Source organism: Xyrauchen texanus, chromosome 4 (genome assembly GCF_025860055.1).
Source record: "Xyrauchen texanus isolate HMW12.3.18 chromosome 4, RBS_HiC_50CHRs, whole genome shotgun sequence".
Taxonomy (NCBI): Eukaryota; Metazoa; Chordata; class Actinopteri; order Cypriniformes; family Catostomidae; genus Xyrauchen; species Xyrauchen texanus.
In genome coordinates, this window is record NC_068279.1 from 50,774,664 (window position 1) to 50,786,994 (window position 12,331).

Genomic DNA, 12,331 nt, shown 5'->3' on the forward strand with positions numbered 1-12,331 from the left:
AAGAGTGTGGTTGAGGTAAATAATCCCAATTTATGACTGTCCGCTCACTTGTGAGTAGAAGCTTGGCTGCTTAAAGAGGGATTTAAATTGAAACAAACACACGCTTGAAATCTACGGTTTGACGGGGAGGGAATATACAGGTCACTCAAATAGTGTGGATCTGGGGACACCAGATAGAAGTTACCTTCTGGCTCCCCCCATATTATCTGAGGAAGGGACCATAAATAGCGAGATTTTTCTCACAACTGATACAAAAATTTTTTTTTAAAACCTGCAAACTCACTTAGACTGAGTTCCCCGGCTGAATTATGATTGTATATAAGTTACTAATACCGCAGGAGGAAATCAGGAGACAAAGAAGACTGAAAATGATGTGGGCCATTATCTGATTGATCCTCCTGCGCTCATTATTGCTGGTAATCATTACTGATTTGCCATTTATAATATGGATTAAAATTTCTCTGGAAAAAATTGATTTCAGTCTTATATGATCACTTTATGATTTTCTAGAATGCCATCAATGGGGTTCAATACCCGTGTCTAAATTGTTCTGAGGGTCTACATTTAAATCCAGCAGCTAACCACTGATTTATTGATTTGAAGAGTAAATATTACAAACGTATGGCAAAGTTATAGAGTTACCTATTGGATTGGTTACTCCCCCAAATTTTCCAGAGAGTACCCTCATTAAAAAAATTAAAAAAAATAAAAAGATAGAATGGAAGTTCTTGCACCTGAGAAAGTGTAAGAAATGGAGCCAGACTCATACAATAGGACCAGAGAGAGAAAGAGATTTCCTGCAACCAGGGGGGGAAGAGATGGAGAGATGACCTCGAGAGAAAGAGAGAAGTGGAGGGATGGAGAAAGACGTCCAAATGGAAGGGCATCTTTGGCAGAACAGGGTGAATATGATGACAGAGAATGAAAGGAGGAAAGGGGACACTTTTCCCAGGATGACAAGACTAACCAAAGAGAGAGATGGAAAGGTGCCACTTCCAGATCATGACAGGGCGCGGCATATAGGAAAACTAGTGATCTATAAAGTATAAGAAATGGAGAAAGTAGTAATAATAAATTATTACTTAATAATAAAAAAGGGATTAAAATATATTAATAATAATATAGATTTTGTAAATGTAAAGCTCTGCTTTAACAGAAGGCTAAAATAAAGTTGTATTGATTATATAGAGAATGTCATAAAAGAAAGGTAAAGCTTCTGTTTTATTAAAGATTTGAAGGATCTGTTGTTTGAATGGACAAAAGAAAGTAAGTTTAGAGTAGAGAGTAGTTTTTTGTTTTTAAATGGTGTGGGGTGGGTTGTTTGAAAACTGTTAAGTTTGAAAGCAGTTAATATAATCAATTATTATAAATATCACTTTCTACTGTTGAAGAATAAATTAAATATATAATTGTGAGATTTTAAAATGAAAGAAGAGGAAATAGTGTGAGGGAGTGGAATGTCCCCTCCCCCCACCACATTCTCAGTCTAAGATTGATGAGGTCTAAGATTTTGAAGGAACATCTCCAAGTTGTTTTTTATTTTATTTTTGTTTTGTTTTATTGTATTTGTATATGTTCAATTATGTGCTTTGACAGTAATGTTATAGTGATATGAAGGAGTTCAAACAGCTCTCCTCATCAATGACTAAATATTTTATATATTCAGAGGGCAATCTAAAGTTAAGGGTTTATACTGAAGACAACAGATTAAGTTGAAAATTCATCTGAAAGAATAAATGTAGATTAAAAAACTAGAGACTATTATTGAATTAAGGTAATGTTTTTAAATTAAGCTCCCTAGCTTGACAGGGCTTTGTTCTGATTTTAGTTCCCTCCATGATGGTCTCTTGTGACGTTTGCTAAAGTAGCAGAAATACAACCTGAATGGAAATTAGTGATCTATAATTGAGTTCAATTTTAGCATGTTTTACTTTTAATTTGGAAAATTTTTATAGATTGATGAATTTTTAATAATGATTTTTAAATTTAACCATGTTTTGAATTGTCTCCATATTTAAGCATTTGTAGATGTTCCATCTACAAATCTATATAACGTGTCGGTTCTCTGGTGATACTCCCTGAAAAAGAAAATATCTGTTTACTGATACCAAATTATTACGGATTGAGGACTGAGCAGTATCAAGACCAGTGGAAAGGGCCTCACCACCCTAGAAACATGAGCAAGAAGGTTTGAAAGGGGTTTAAGGAAGTGGGTGAATGCTCTTAGCTTTACTAAAATAACTTATCACAGTGTTAAATACCAAGTATTCTGTCACTGTGTTATCAGGGGATCATTAGAGGATTATTAATAGATTGATTTTGGTGGTAGAGTTTTGAGAACCGTTGCAGACAAAGGAGTGCTTGACTTTTTATAGAAGTATTAAACAAACATGGGAATGTTTGTATGATAATTAATTTAGAATGGAAGATGATTTATTACTTTTACTTATGATTTTATTGAACTCATGTACATTTTAAAAGTAATGAAGAATAGAAAAGAAACATGGTGGTGACTAATGATTAAGATTGCTTGTCTTGTCCGTTTGTAACAATATAAATTGAATTGTTTAAGAAATTGGGTGCAGGGTTGACTAAAACTGGTATAATGATTGAAACAGCAATTTTTGTGAGGGGAATAATATTATATTGTGTGTTACCATTGATGAAATTATAGTTTTTATCAAAGCAATAACTAAGTAGATGACACTGATCAATGTGAATAGTCCAATGCAACAAAGACCAAACTGGAAGGAAATTGATTTCTTCAATGAAGATATGTATGAGGAATGTTATGTCATATATTAGATTTTTTTTTACTGACTTTTATTGATATAATACTCTGAATTACTCTGATGCAGTCTGAAACTATGGAAAACGTCTCGGGTTACATGTGTAACCCTTGTTCCCTGAAAAAAGCGGAACGAGATGCTGCGCTTTTGCTAAGCGCTACGGGGAACAACTCTAACTGTGAACCGAGCTGAATAATGTGTGAAACACGTCAATGAACATTGACCGGAATTTATAGCCTCGGCTGATGTAATCATTAGATGCACCTGCGGCCAGGCTATAAATGGATACGTCACCAGGTGTCGTCAGATACTTCTTTTTGAAGAGCAGTCCTGGGACGTCCCAGTGCGGCAAAGAAGCGCAGCATCTTGTTCCGCTTTTTTCAGGGAACAAGGGTTACACATGTAACCCGAGACGTTCCCTTTACAAAAAGCTTCACTTTGATGCTGCGCTTTTGCTAAGCGCTATGGGGAACGCAATACCCACGCTGCCACACTTGGGGCTGTCCGGACCCCTACGGATGTGCAGTGTACTCACAAAAACACGAGAGGTCTCAGACATGAGCTTGAGATGTCGACTCAAGGGCATAAGAGCCCGGAGTAGCATAAACATCTAAACCATTCAATTTTGATGAATGTGTGCGGAGAGGACCAGCCTGCCACATCACAAACTTGTTCAGGCATGAGCTGAGATGTCGACTCAAGGGCATAAGAGCCCGGAGTAGCAAAGCATCTAACCTATAAAGTTCGATGAATGTGTGCGAAGAGAACCCTATCGCAACACAAACTTGTCATAAAAACTGATGAATGTGAGCAGAGAGGACCAGCCTGCCGCATCACAAACTTGTTTAGGCATGGGCTGAGATGTCGACTCAAGGACATAAGAGTCCGGAGTAGCAAAGCATCTAAACCATAAAATTTGATTAATGTGTACGGAGAGTACCAACCTGCCGCACCACAAACTTGTTCGGTGTCAACTCAAGGGCGTAAGAGCCCAGAGTGGCAAGAACATCCAAACTATAAAAGTTTAATGAATGTGCGCAGAGAGGACCAACCTGCCGCACCACAAACTCGCTGCAGAGGGAGACCTCTAGCCAAGGCTTTAGAGGAGGAGAGCCCTCTGGTAGAGTGCGCCCTAAAACCTACTGGCGAAGCTTGACCGCGTGCCTCGTAGGCCCGGGCAGTAAGGTCCCTCACCCAAAGTGACAACCCGGTCACGGCTTCAAAGTGAAGAACTGCTGCCCTGACTTTACGCCACTAGCAAATGCGGTGGACATAATTCTGAAGGGCACAGACTGGACAAAGTCTGAGTAGTCTTTAGGTGCTTCGGCATTACAAACGGCAGGGAGCAGAAGGCTTAGAGAATGACTGGCCAAGGGTCGAGAAAGGCACCTTGGGCAGGTAGTCAGGGTGAGGGTGCAAAGAATGCTTTTGGTCCTACCTGGGGCAACTCAAAACAGGCCGGCAAAAGAGACAGAGCCTGTAGGTACCCAAGTCTCCTTAGAGACTTAATTGCCATATGAAGAACCATCTTGAGTCAGAAGTCTACCAAACGCTGACTCTAGAGGTTTTAAAAAGGGGGGTCTTACCCTATGAAGAGGTCCTAGAAAGAATGGCCACCCGCCCACCGAGGCATGGCAAACCGAAGTGGAGGCCACATAGAACCTGGCAGTGGTGAGGCAAGTGCCCACTGACAGTTCTTTCTACAGAGACTCCAAAACTGAAGCAAATTGGCTTAGCTTGTTCTGTAATATGAACTTATTAGAAGGAAACGCATGCAGGCACATTAGTGCCATGTATGCGCCACCACGATCAGCCCCCCCGGGGGGGGGGGGGGTTATTGACTCAGGGAGAAGTAGAGGAGACATTGCGCTATCAACATAGGCGAAGAGGTCCTCTTCTGCCCTGTAAAATCTACCCAGATCAGTTCCAAGTGGAGGGAGCCCTAGCACTTGAAATGGTCTCGATAACCTCAGGAGAAAGCCCTGCAGAACCTCAGTTGGTACCCTACAGGGGCCAAGCATGAAAGGTTTCACAGTCCGGGCGGGGATGAATATGTCCCCTGAGCCTGAGAAAGAAGGTCCTCCCTGTTCGGAATCGACCAAGGCGAACCGTAGAGGAGAGATATTAACTCCGAGAACCATATCCTGTTCGGCCAGCGCAGCGCCATAAGTAGGAGGCAAGACCCTTGCTGGTGAACATTGGCCAAGACTCCTGGGAGCAGAGAAACCGGGGAAAGAAACGCATACAGACGCATTCTGGGTCATGTCTGTGTCTTAACGTCCAGACCCAAGGGGGCTGGGTGATTTCAGGGAGAAGTAGAGGAGACATTGCGCTATTCATAGAGGCGAAGAGGTCCTCTTCTGCCCTAAGATCTCACCCAAACTTGTTCCAAGTGGAAAAAGCCCGGCATTTAAAAAGGTCTCGATAACCTCAGGAGAGAGCCCTGTGTCCCTCAGTTGGTACCCTTAGGGGCCAAACATGAAAGATTCCACAATTCGGGGCAGGGATGAAATATTGCCCTGTGCCTGAGATAGAAGATCCTTCTTGTTCGGAATCGCCCAAGGCGAGCTGTTGAGGGAAGAGATTAGCTCCGAGAACCAAGCCCTGTTCGGCCAGCGAACTTTGGGCAGCTACTACCTTAGGGTGGAGTTCTTAACTCCCCCGTTGGTATTTTCTGTCTGGACCGTAAATCTGCTCCCATATCGGGCATCCAGGAATATAACTGACCTGAGTGACAGGAGCTTGCCCTGGGCCCTAAGGAGAACCCAACATGTCAGAAATACAGCTGACAAGAACGTGGGTCTCCTTGATGATTTATGTAAGAGGCTACCGCTGTATTGTCCACCCGCACCAAGACATGGCAGCCTCAGGAGGTTGTATTTCAGGGCCAGAAATACATCCATCAACCCGAGACAGTGACTGTGACAACCGAGCTGACAACCCTCCTATCCCCTTAAGCTGGACGACCACTTAAGGCCGCTACCCGCCCATCAGGGAGGCGTCTGTCGATTAGCAGCCTGCGACAACAAGACGCACCTAGAGTGGGACCCAAGGCAGAAAACCGGGGTCTGAACCACATAGAAAGGAGCGAAGCCTGAGGCGCGTAACCCTATTTAGCCTAGGGGTTTTGGCCCTTGGAAGAATTCCCCTGGCTTTTGGCCACAACAAAAACGGTCTCATGAGCAGAAGGACCAGAGGGATCACCGTGGACGCGTTCGCCCTGAGACCTGGAAATCGTTGATACTGATAACAGTGCAACCTTGACCTAGCCTGACTTTGCTCAGGGTGATCTGAATGGACTCAATACTAGCGGGAGACAGTTGTGCCCGCATTGTGATTGAACTCCATACGATGCCCCGATTAACATTGTTCTGAGTGGGAGAGAGGACACTTTTCTTGGCGTTGAGCCTCAACCCCAGAGAAACAGATGAGCAAAGACGATGTCCCTGTGCTGAACTGCCAGTTCCTGGAACTGCACTAGGATCAGCAAGTCGTCTACATAATTCAGAATGCAGATGCCCCGGAGTCGCAAGGAGCCACCGCTACATCATGCATTGTGAATGTGTGGGTAAAAAGGGCTAGGCTGGGTGAAAGAACCTGACCCTGGAAGGCTTCGCCCCCGGAAGTGAACCTCAGGAACTTTCCATGTTGTGACAGAACTTCTAAATCAGGGGTGTCCAATATGTTGATCGCGATCTACCAGTCGATCGCAAAGGCAATGCTGGTAGATCGCACAAAATTTAAATGTGCTTTCGTTAAATTTTAATTAAAATATATATATATAATGTCTTTCCTTCTTTTAGTTTCTGTCTGACTTGCACTTGGCGAGTAAATTTTGACCAGGCGAGATTTTTGTTTATTCAGTTGCCATGGCAACTAGGTTCAAGACCTTCCAAGGGCTTCTGAGAACAGAGCACAAAATTGCGAAACTAGCAGTGTTTGAGACTAGCTACCAGCAGCTACTGCCCGGATTATAGAGACAGAGCGCAACACGTCATAATTTGAAGACCACGCCCACCGGTTTATAAATAAATATAAAAATGTATTTCTGGGTTATTTAGCTTGTTTGCTGTACACCTTGTCACACAGCAGCTTTTAGACATTGTTTTGTTTTTTGTTATAAATCATAAATGACAAGGAGGCAGCCTCTCGCAATGCAGTCAATGGAGATGGTTCGATTGTCCCCCCGGTGTGGGCGTGGCCTAAATACGCTCTGTCTCTATGCAAAACTGTCTGATTCTATTCAGTGCAAATCATCAGAATAAGGTAAATGCCCTGGCTATTGTAATCTATTGTGCTGTAGGTGTTTTGGGTTTAGTGTTAAAACTGAACGATATCAACATTGAACATTATTACATATATATTTTTTTATTAATTACAAGATTAATTCCATGTAGGGATACATGCAGTAGTCCCAACAAGCATTTAAAACACATGAAACTGTGATTTTTTTTTTTTAGTTGGTAGATCTTATTGAGTTGGCCATTTAAAAGTAGATCATCATGCAAAAAAGTGTGGGCACCCCTGTTCTAAATGAAGTATAGAAGTGCGTCATAAGATCGATGGTGACCAGCCAAACGAGTTGTAGGGCTTGAGACACGACCGTCTTGACAGGCATCATCTTGGACTTGAACACCCACGGGTAGTTCAAGCTTTAAGATCTAAGCCAGACGCCACCTCTCACCCTCCATGGGTAACGGGAAGTATTTAGTTTAATAACCTAACTCTCTCTCTGGAAGGGGAACACATACCATGGCCCCTTTAACCAGGAGATTGAGTTTCTTGTTTTTACAAAAAAAGAAATCCGGTTTACGGTAGTGAGAACATGCCGTTGAAACACGGAAAAGCGGCGAGTGAATTAAATCCTGATGCCCTTATAAGACCCACAGAAAAGAATATATCCGGCAGGAGTTACCACGCTGCCAGGATCTCTGAGATGGGTATTATATTTTAACACTTCCTGTTGAGGGGTTGTTGGGTGTTTCGCATCCTGAATAAAATGCAGGAACAGCGAAAACACCCAATTTTGATGGAAGCCTCTGCAACCTGAAACACCAAGAGGTGGCGGGAATGGAGGGGCTTCGAGGGGGTACCGGGAGGGGTGAAGTGAAGCATGCGCCCTGTCCCGAGGGGAGCTACCCCCTAATCTAGGTGCAAGACCGTCAGGGTTTTCTCTTGGGTCTTGCTTCGGAGGCTGGCGAGGGCGGCGAGACTGTCCCCAATCCCTGGGAGGAGGAACACGACTCGCCACGCTTTGCTTTTGAGCCTCCCTTCAGTCAGGACCGAGGCGGGTCTGCGGCTTGCTCATCAAGAGCAGAACCCACACTCAGGTCGCCCAGGGGGTCAGCCTGGTACGCCTGTAAAACAGCATAGTGTGCAGAGCAGCACCAGCCTGAACTGCTGCTTGATAAGCCCTTCCCACTAAAGTGGAGGGTGTCCTACAAGGCTTTGAGGGGAGAGAGGGCTTCTTAAGTGACGATGCCGAGCCCGGCGAGAGATAGCCCGCAAGCGTCTCTTTGACCGGCGGCATCACTGAATACTGCCATGCCTCAGCACCCACGTATAGTCGAATATAATGACATCGAGGGTATGCTGAACATGGGAAGAAAATATATATATATATATATATATATATATATATATATATATATATATATTATTATTATTTTTTTATTTATTTTTTTTAGGGGTTCTCCATGAGCGAAAAAGCTCTTCATGGAGGTTATCAAAGAAGGGAAGGGACCCATGAGGCATTCCCTTTCTTAGACTGGAAGATAAAATATATCCCCTAATTTGGAGCTTTTGGGGGTCTCTTTGTCGCGTGGCCAGTCCAATCTGGCAACCGCACGAGTAACAACATCGAGCAATTCCTCTGTAGATTTTTTATGGCAGACGGAAAGCTCGGAGGCGGGAAGAGAATCGCGATCCACCTCATGATCCGAAGAAGCGTTGAGATCATGTGTGAAGGACCAGCTGGGTTTGGGGAGAGAGTGAGAGAAAGGGATCAATCCGTCTCTTGCTCCTCAGCCAAATCCATGCAAGAGCCCCACGAACGATTTTTTTTTTTTTCCATGAGTGCTGACTCCCGGAAGCAAGCGAGGCGAGCACGACGCACTCTGCCTGTTCAAGCAAATCGCAGTGCTCGTACCCGCCCTGCTGCAACGCGAGAGCAGCGTGCTCTTACCCCCAAACAAACAGAGCAAAAACTGATGTGTGTCCTCTTCAGCTATAGAGCGAGAAGAGGGGAACACGCACCGTTTGCGGCTTTCAGTCATTCTCTCTTTTTCTAAACAGAAGAGAACAACGTTCACTGCACACTGCCTAACTGATTCTAACTTCTAACAGAGAAAAGAAAGTTTTGACGGGGTTTGTGAAACACACAGAAACAGAATCGCTCTGAAAAAAGAGTTTCTGACGACACCTGGTGACGTATCCATTTATAGCCTGGCCGCAGGTGCATCTAATGATTACATCAGCCGAGGCTATAAATTCCGGTCAATGTTCATTGACGTGTTTCACACATTATTCAGCTCAGTTCACAGCTAGAGTTGTTCCCCGTAGCGCTTAGCAAAAGCGCAGCATCAAAGTGAAGCTTTTTGTAAAGGGAACAGCATAGCTTGCATTTTGTAAGGACGTTCAGTGTTAAGGGAAAATTTATTATATAATGAGTGATGATTGTTAGTTAATATAAAACATGTAACCATAGGAGGAAATTACAGTGTGGTTTATGAATATAAAATGAAATAGTAATGATGTTGCCATCATTGAAGCAAGTTGGGTCAGAATGACCAGCTGAAAGAGAGAAGGTGGAAAACAATTATAGCCTAAAATAACAATGATGTAGAATGAAATATAGTATGAATTAATAAACTTTAAAAACACTGGAAGTACCACTGGAGGGCCAGAGAATAAGAGATTACAAAAGAAAGAAAAGGATCAACAAGCACCTCAGAGCTGAGCAGCAAGAGCAAGACTCTTCTGGTGGTTTAAAACCCCGCTGTCTGATCCTACACACTACCAGATAGCGCTCCAGACTACTGGAAATGTCTGTGAGTTCCTCTGGCACCGTGGGATGTATCATATATTGAGAGAGAGCATATGAGGTTACTAAAAGTATTGATGCTGCAAAAACTACAAAGGGCTTCCCTGGTTGTCTGGTTGTCAGGGTTGCAACAGCGATGATGAAGATGCTCGTGAAGAGCCTGAAACCAACCAAGCTAGGAGAACCAAACTATCTGAGCGCCACCACTGTGATAGCAGTGACAGGCGTGCTGATGGATCTTCAGATTGGGTACAAAGTTAAAAAGGAAAAAACACAAGTGGCACGAAGAACAGTTGCCTTCCTGTGAAGGCTGATTTCTGCAAACTCACTAACCCTTACTGCAGCATAAAGAACACACATATTGTCGCATGGTAAACCCAAGACATTTCAGCAAATGTTGGGTTTTCTAGGACTTACTGGATAGAGCAGGAACCATGTACCAAACTATGTGGAATTAACGCGACTCTGAGGGATATGATGGCTGCTACCCTTTCAAGGACAACAGAAGCTGACGAGGCATTGACCCACACAAAACAGGCATTGGCACAAGCGGCACATCTCAGTACATCAGATTATAAGAACCCATTCTTCCTGGATGTTTCTGAAACAGGAGGGGTGGTGAATGCTGTTTTGTTTCAGAAAAAGGAGGGAGAAAGGAGGGTACTTAATTACCACAGCTCAAAGCTGGACAATGTGGAAAAAGGCCAGGTGGGATGCACAAGTCATTTAGCTGCATTCTGCAAAGCAATAGAAAAAACGGCCCACATCGTTATGTGCCATCCACTCATAGTGAACACCTTGCATGGAGTGGTGGCATACCTAAACTCAGCAGCCTTCATATTTTCAACAGTAAGAAAACTAAAGATTGCTGAAATGTTGAAATAACATCATATTACCTACATCGCAACAGGGGTAAACATATCAACAGGAATGAACTCTGAAGGACAAGAGCCACATGACTGTGAATTCAGGGCAGCAAAAGATCTGAAGATAAGAATGAAACTACACACCTGGAGCTTTACAGCGACAGATGTTGTTATAAGGGAAATCATGGGAATGTGGCCTCCTATGCAGTAGTTAAACAAGAAGGGAAAAATATCACTACAATGGACGCTTAGACTATCTCACAACCGGCCTCAGCTCAGCTGGCCGAAATCACTGCACTCACCAAAGCACTCGAAATAGGTGAGGGCAAAAGAGTAAATATCTACACCGACTCTGCCTTTGGAGCAGTACATGTTGATGGGCCACAATGGATGAGAAGAGGATTCATAACCATGCAAAAGACCCCTGTGAAGCATGCTAAATGGTTAAATCATTACTAAGAGCCGTACTCATGCCAAAAGAGGTGAAAAACGCAGAGGGACCCGAGCAAGAGACCACGGAGCCTCCTATCAAGTCTGGTGACTGGTACGGGTGAAGGTCCACAAGAGAAAGTGGTCTGAACTCAGGTGGACAGGGCCTTGGGAAGTGGTGGAGTGCACCCCCATGCCCTAAAAGTAAGGGGTAAGACAGGAACTGTTTGGCAACACCTGACACATTGTGTACCCTCACAGGCCCCCTCACACACAACTGCGGAGGTTAGAACTGATTTGGCTGAGCTGCATGAAAAAGATAGGTGTCTAGAATCTGCAAAATACTTCAGAAGAAATAGAAGCACACTGCAAAAAATGATTTTCTAGACAAGTATTTTTGTCTTGTATTCCTGTCAAATTATCTAAACTTTCTTAAAACACGATTTATTTACTTGTCAAGCAAAATGGGATAAGATATTAAGTCTTGTTTTAAGATAAATCTGACTAAATTTAGTGAACTTTAGACTCAAAACAAGAAAAAAAATCTGCCAATGGGGTAAGCAAAATAAACTTAATTTAAAGAGAAAACAAGTTTATTTTGCTTATCCCATTGGCAGATTTTTTTTCTTGTTTTGAGTCTAAAGTTCACTAAATTTAGTCAGATTATCATAAAACAAGACTTAATATCTTATCCCATTTTGCTTGACAAGTAAATAAATGGTTTTAGAAAGTTTAGATAATTGACAGAATACAAGACAAAAATACTTGTCTAGAAAATCATTTTTAGTGCTGATAGGGGCGATTCAGAATCCCCATTTACTTTAGTAAATGGGGATTCTGAATCGTCCCCTATCGCTGCTTCTATTTCTTCTGAAGTATTTTGCAGATGGGAGGACAATTTCCCTTATCCGAGGTACCACTCCCTAAGGGAATGAGAGACCAGTGCAGGTTTAAGAGAGAAAAGTGCTGGAACGAGTATCACACCTAACAAGGTTTAATAGAGAAAGAATTGGCACAGAGTATCACACCTGACGAAGCATCAAAGGGACAGTGTTTACACCATGAATGGTGTAAAAGGAGGGAATTGTTGTGTGTTGCAATCTTAATCAGTATATATGTGTGTGTGACTAATCTTAAACAAAGTATGCCTGTTAACAAATGATGAATGATGTGTGTAACTAACTAGAAATGATGTATAACCAAAA